This window comes from Berghia stephanieae, chromosome 4 (assembly GCF_034508935.2).
Source record: "Berghia stephanieae isolate SIO BIC M18660-M18661 chromosome 4, UCSD_Bste_1.3, whole genome shotgun sequence".
Classification (NCBI taxonomy): Eukaryota; Metazoa; Mollusca; class Gastropoda; order Nudibranchia; family Aeolidiidae; genus Berghia; species Berghia stephanieae.
Genome location: NC_088363.1, coordinates 34851068 through 34858432, shown reverse-complemented (window position 1 = coordinate 34858432; position 7365 = coordinate 34851068). Strand labels below are relative to the sequence as shown.

At 38.5% G+C, this 7365-nt stretch overlaps 1 long non-coding RNA gene across 1 annotated transcript; it reads left to right on the top strand.

Annotated features, from left to right (window-relative positions):
- Positions 1–3047: 3047 nt before the first annotated feature.
- Positions 3048–4548, top strand: LOC144970473 (uncharacterized). The gene is made up of 2 exons (XR_013644966.1): positions 3048–3840; positions 4385–4548. It is a non-coding gene; the product is annotated as an uncharacterized LOC144970473 (long non-coding RNA).
- The last annotated feature ends 2817 nt before the right edge of the window (positions 4549–7365 follow it).

Below are 7365 nucleotides of genomic sequence, written 5' to 3'. Positions count from 1 at the left end.
GGTTCAAACCCCACCACCGCCGCGAAAAAAATTTTTATTCTCTATTGTCTTCTGGCACTTTTCTACTCACTTCATATCTTGTTGTTACCAACATAAGTGCCTGCTCCACTCACTTTTCTGAATTAAAAATTCACCCCATACACCGGAGCATACTCAATGTCTCAATCGTTTCTATGTTATATGTTTGTGATGAGAATATTGGCTGTTAAGCTTAACTGCTGGTCAAAATTACTTCGCGATGGTGGTGAACGAATCGGCGATCTCAAGAAGTGGGTGAGAGAGGGATCTAGAAATGACTTTGGGTTTGAAACGAATATTTTTGTGTTCGTGGATAGCTCACACGGTAGAGCCACGCTCTCACCTGCCAGGCGGAGTTGTACCAATAAGGTCGCAGGTTCAAACCCCACCACCGCCGCGAAAAAAATTTTTATTCTCTATTGTCTTCTGGCACTTTTCTACTCACTTCATATCTTGTTGTTACCAACATAAGTGCCTGCTCCACTCACTTTTCTGAATTAAAAATTCACCCCATACACCGGAGCATACTCAATGTCTCAATCGTTTCTATGTTATATGTTTGTGATGAGAATATTGGCTGTTAAGCTTAACTGCTGGTCAAAATTACTTCGCGATGGTGGTGAACGAATCGGCGATCTCAAGAAGTGGGTGAGAGAGGGATCTAGAAATGACTTTGGGTTTGAAACGAATATTTTTGTGTTCGTGGATAGCTCACACGGTAGAGCCACGCTCTCACCTGCCAGGCGGAGTTGTCGTACCAATAAGGTCGCAGGTTCAAACCCCACCACCGCCGCGAAAAAAATTTTTATTCTCTATTGTCTTCTGGCACTTTTCTACTCACTTCATATCTTGTAATTTTCAAGGGAAATAACTCGATTCAGAGTGGTAAAAAAGGGGCACATAACCTATCAATTAATAATTAAAACAGGGGATGTAATCCAATAAATCTGCCTTGTACAATAAGATGGACAAGATACAGTCCCTTGAATTAAATAGTTCGCCATATCCAAGGGATGCAACCGATGCATGACAAAGAGTTTTAATGTCCATGTTGTATTAACTGGATTATAGCCCTTGCATAAATAGCCCTCAGATAGGTTATCTGCCCCTTTTTCGTAACATTGTAAAGAGTTAGCTCCCATGAATTTGTTATCAACTACCGCGGAAAGGTCAATTATTAGCAACTGGGTGGAAGAGTCAATTTTCAAGGGAAATAACTCGTCCCGTAAAAGAGGGAAGCAATCAGAATATGTACCTTTCAGTAAGACGGAGGAGTGGTATCCCTTGAATGTAAATCATTGAAGTTATGGCTCTTCCTCCTCATATCATTATCCACCACCACCATCATCGTCATCATCATCATCAAAAACATTATCGGGATCACCATATTCCTCCTCCTCCTCAACCCCCCCCCCCCCTCTCCTCCTCCCCACGTCATCATCATTAATCAATAAATAAACAAATATTTTTTTTAAAAAATCATTAATAAAAGGCTAGGGCTATTGGTCAGTACTGACTCCCAGGCGCTAGCACATGCGGGTCAGTACTGACGAACAGACGCCAGTGCCTGGAGGTCAGTACTGACCAATAACCTGGTGTCTATTGGTCAGTATTGAACAACAGGTGCCACCGCCCACAGACAACCTCTCTTCGGTCTGTGCCACCGCCCACCATTGATCAGCACTGTTCGTCAGTGCAAAGACCTCTTCGCACTTATTCGTCACCATTAAAAAAACAAAACAATTAAAATTCCAGGCTCTCAGGCCAACTTATCCGATGGCACACAGTAACACTTGGTCACTTAGATAAGTTTGATTTCTAACGCGTTAGATGCCGTTGGGGCAACGATATGACTCGTTATTTCAAGCCACCGTAAGATTCTTTTTTATTTTATGTTGTCCATTCTATTTCTTTGGGTTATTTTGTTTTTATTGTTTTTTTCCCCGTATATTTTCGTTATAGCTTAATTTAAAGAAAAATAGAGGAAAATGTGTTATATAATATTTCCTGTTACGATTCTTTTATAATACTTTGTCCATTCTATTACTACTACTACCACTCACTACTACTACCACTACTTCTACTACTACTACTACTACTACTACTACTACTACTACTTCTACTACTACTACTACTTATATGTCTTTTATCTTCCATTATTTTCTGGAAGGTTCTGTTCCCTGACGCTGACCTTTTCTTATCAATCAGATCACCCCCCTGGGGCACCCTATCCTCTACCCACGCTAACATTTCATTCATACTGCAACCACCATTGAGTACAGACGATACAAGTTATTTTTCATTATATTTTATTTGTTTTCCACGTTTATTTGTGTATTGTTGTGTTAATGAAGGGTTTGTACCCGAAACGTCCATTGTCTGTTTTGTTCCCATACGAAGCCTTTCATTTTCACTCTTTCGTTAGTATTTTACGATCACCGGCTTCAGGCAGCCCTTACCGTTTTCTACTTTTCCTGTCTCAGTAAGATGCGAGCAAGCCGAATTTCAAATGACAGGAATGAAGAAAGACGAGACAATGAAAGAGCTTTCACTTTCAGTTCTGGCGCCACGCATCAGTGCAGTGAGCATGCGCGTTGGATGAACCGAAATATAGGGCTTCCAGTTTGGCGTTTCAACACCAAAGTTGGTCTTTTTCTCAGGATTGGACAATTTCACTTGTTTAATTAATTGATATATTTATTAAACAAATCTCACGTAAACCGACAAAAAGATTTAGTGAAAACAATGGCTTCCCTGCGACTAGTATGGGACAGGAAATGCTGATTTATTTGTCGTAGAGCAAGTTATTTTAAAAAATGGCATTTTTCCATAATTTTGGTACCGTCAACGCCCGTGGCCAGGTCAGAACTGACCAATTGGCATCAGTACAAGTAATAGTATTAGTCAGGACTGACCCCCAGACGCCGGTGCCTGTTCGTCAGTACTGACCCGCAGGTGCCAGCGCCTGGGGGTCAGTACTGACGAATAGCCACTCCGTTAATAAAAACCAATACAAACACCCTCGGTCATTGTTGAGTGTATTAATTTTATTGGTTATGTCAGAATGTCCGCGGCATCAACAACAACAACAGCAAATGCGACAACAACAACAACAACAACAACAACAACGACAACAAGACAGAATCATATTATGACATAATATGGAACTCATATATTTATATCATTTATTTTTAGAGGCTCAACGGTACATGCAACTAACAAAATGTGTCATTTAAGCGCCTAGAAAAGTAAGACGGCTCGCTTAGATAAAAGTTCTTTATTTTTGTGTTTTTTTTTTTTTTTGTTTGTTTGTTTTTAAGGGTTTTACGGCGCTTGCAACACATTAAGGTCATATCAGAGCCAGTAAAAAGGAAGAAAATGGGATAGTAAAAAGTTCTAGAATTACAATTTAAGCACAAAAGAAAAGGTAAGACAAAGGGGAATTGGTTCAAATAGGGAACAGATGTAGATTCCAAGAGCACACCATCAAAGTACTTAGTTTGAGATCACCTAAAAGTCTCATCCAGACACCAGCACAGGTCCCAACTCAGAGGAATACACTCAAATGTTTACCAATCATATAATATAATATGTAAACTAAACATAATACAATGCATAACAGAGAGATGATTTACAAGGAAAAAAATATCATCTCCCAAAACTATAACTATACATTCGACTGTTTCCCTCTCAGCCAAGAACTCCGACCAAGGTCAGGACAAAACCAAGCAATCTCATTCCAAGACAAAGACAGAAAGCAATTGGAAAACAAATAAGAGGGGATAGAAGACACAGCAAGTACCTCCCTGCCCGCTATGGGAGGTATGTTTTTGTTTTTGAGGGTTTTACGGCGCTTGCAACACATTAAGGTCATATCAGCGCCAGTAAAAAGGGAAAAAAATGGGATAGTAAAAAGTTCTAGAATTACAATTAAAGCATCCAAGAATAAGGCAGACAAAGGGGAAATGGTTCAAAAGGGAACAGATGTAGATTCCAAGAGCACACTATCAGTGTATTTAAATTGAGATCACCTAAAAGTCTCATCCAGACACAAGCACAGGTCCCCAGTAAGAGGAACACACTCAAATGTTTACAAATACATATATAATACATAAATAAAACATAATAGAGTGCATAACAGAGAGATGATTTACAAGGAAAAAAATATCATCTCCCAAAACTAACTCTACATTGACTGTTTCCCTCCCAGCCAAGGTATCCGGCCAGGGCCAGGACAAAAGCAAGTAATCTCACTCCAAGACAAAGACAGAAAGCATGTTAGAAAACAGACATAGGGGGATAGAAGACATAGTATGTACCTCCCTGCCCGCTATGGGAGGTCAGGATCCCCACCCGGCTATGGGAGGTAGGAATCCCACCCAGTCAGTACCAGTGAAAAGGAAGAAAATGGGGTAGTAAACGTTCTAGGTTGTTTGTTTGTTTTTAAGGGTTTACGGCGCTTGCAACACATTTAGGTCCAGTAAAAAGGAAGAAAATGGGATAGTAAAAAGTTATAAAATTACAATTAAAGCAGCCAAGAGAAAGTAAGACAAAGGGGAACTGGGAACAAATGGGGATCAGATGTAGATTCCAAGAGCATACCACCAATGTACTTAGTTTGAGATCACCTATAAGTATCATCCGGACACAAGCACAAAATCCAACAACGAGGAATACACTCAAATGCTTACATTATACATTAAAAATAACAAATATAATAATACATAACAGAGAGATGATTTACAAGGAAAGAAATATCATCTCCAAAACAATAACTATGCATTTGGCTGTTTCCCTCCCAGTCAAGGACTCCGGCCAGGGTCGGGACAAAACCGAGCAATCTCACACCAAGACAAAGACAGAAAGCATGTTGGAAAACAGATACAAAGGGATAGAAGACGCAATATGTACCTCCCTGCCCACTATGGGAGGTCAGAAACCCCACCCAGAAGGGGAATTGGTTCAAATAGGAAACAGATGTAGATTCCAAGAGCATATTATCAAAGTACTTAGTTTGAGATTACCTAAAAGTCTCATCCAGACCCATGCACATGTCCCCATTAAGAGGAACACACTCAAATGTTCACAAACCATATATAATGTGTAAACAAAACATAATACAGTCCATAACGGAGAGATTATTTACAAGACAAAATAATATCATCTCCCAAAAACTCTTAACTTTACATTTGAATGTTTCCCTCCAGCTAGGGTATCTGGCCATGGCCAGGACAAAACCAAGTAATCTCAATCTAAGACAAAAAAATAAGCATGTTTGAAAACAGATGTAGGGGGATAGACGACATAAGTAAGGTCAGGAACCCCACTCAGGCCATAATATTTAATTTTAGTTAATTGTATTTGTTTTCCAATCAGACGTCACAAATTACTATTGTAAACTTGATGTCATGAAGTGTTACTATTTATAGGGAGTATTTATGGGGAGGGCTAGAATAGTATTTCATCGTTGGCTTGACGAATCTTGGTTGGCATACAAATACAAGGGAATGAAGTGATTCAATGTAAAACCACAATCAATAATAGATCACTGTATACACTTGTATTATAATTCTAGTAATGATATAAATAGTATCCCCCCTCAGTGTGAAATATTTATTATAAGTAATAGCCTGATGCAATGTTCAGCAGGCAAGTTCACAATTAAATATCAATCATTACTAAAATTTTAAAAATGGGGGAAAAAAAGGGACAAGGGTGGGTGGGAGGATTTATGTTTTTTTGTTTTGTTTTTAAGGGTTTTACGGCGCTTGCAACACATTTAGGTCATATCAGCGCCAGTAAAAAGGAAGAAAATGGGATAGTAAAAAGTTCTAGAATTACGATTAAAGTTAAAGCACCCACGAAAAGGTAAGACAAAGGGGAATTGATTCAAATAGGAAACAGATGTAGATTCCAAGAGCATACTATCAAAGTACTTAGTTTGAGATCACCAAAAAGTCTCATCCAGACACAAGCACAAGTCCCAACTAAGAGGGATACACTCAAACTCAAATGTTTACAAATCATATAAAATATTTAAACAAAACAATGCAGTGCATAACAGAGAGATGATTTACAAGGAAAAAAATATCATCTCCCAAAACTAACTATACATTTGACTGCATCTCTCTCAGCCAGGGTATCAGGCCAGGGCCAGGACAAAACCAAGTAATCTCATTACAAGACAAAGACAGAAAGCATAATATTGGAAAACAGGTATAGGGGGATAGAAGACAGTATGTACCTCCCTGCCCACTATGGGAGGTCGGGAATGGGAGAATTTTGAATAGATAATAACTAACATGAAATCTGAAGACGACAATTGTTTTTAAGTATTTCATGGTGATAACGAAAATCAAATATTTTAACGTTATCTTCTTCCTTTCTCATCATCAAACACTGTCTTCAAATTTGTAAAAAAATAAAATAAAATGCGAGTTGTAAAAATAAAATTTCCCACTTGTAATTTTTTTTCTCTTGTAAATTAAAAAAAAAAAATCATTTTATATTTCTACAAACTCAACATCAAAAACAGACAAACAATCAAATAAAAAAGATGGGTGGTGTAGGTAATGATAACAGTAAGAAAAACAACGGAGGAAAAAAACAATAGAGGAATGTTTTTGTCACGTTATAATACAATGGAATAATAGGGTGTAGACAAATATCATGACAGGTGGACAAATTATGGGAGAAATTCCATATGCAGGCATCACTTCGATAAATGTGAGGCTGGCTGAGAAAACCCGAAAAGATGTGCAAATTTAATCAATTGAGTTATTTATGCAGTGGTGTAGACTACACCTTTCTGATCATTTACCATTTTAAATTTTCTTTCTCTGTCTATTAGAACCCAAGTTTATGATTTTTTTTTCTGAATAAAATTTGTTGTTATCTTCGATTTTGGTTTATATCTCGAATCGAAGCTTGCATGCCGCATCTTCCCGGGTTTTCTCAGCCACCCTCACAAATATCAGTAAATATACTGAGTTGCTCATCTTGAAACACGAAATAAACAAATTGATCTCTATCAAGCCGCTAAAACGACGAGTTTTCTATTTTCATGAATTAAACATTTCCAATCAAGCGAAAGTTGTTCAGTCATCTTGATTAGTTATCAGTTGTACATGGGAGTCCCAGCCATTCCAACCCTATCAGTTGTACATGGGAGTCCCAGCCATTCCAACCCTATCAGTTGTACATGGGAGTCCCAGCCATTCCAACCCTATCAGTTGTACATGGGAGTCCCAGCCATTCCAACCCTATCAGTTAAACATGGGAGTCCCAGCTATTCCAACCCTATCAGTTGTACATGGGAGTCCCAGCCCTAACTACATACGCAACATA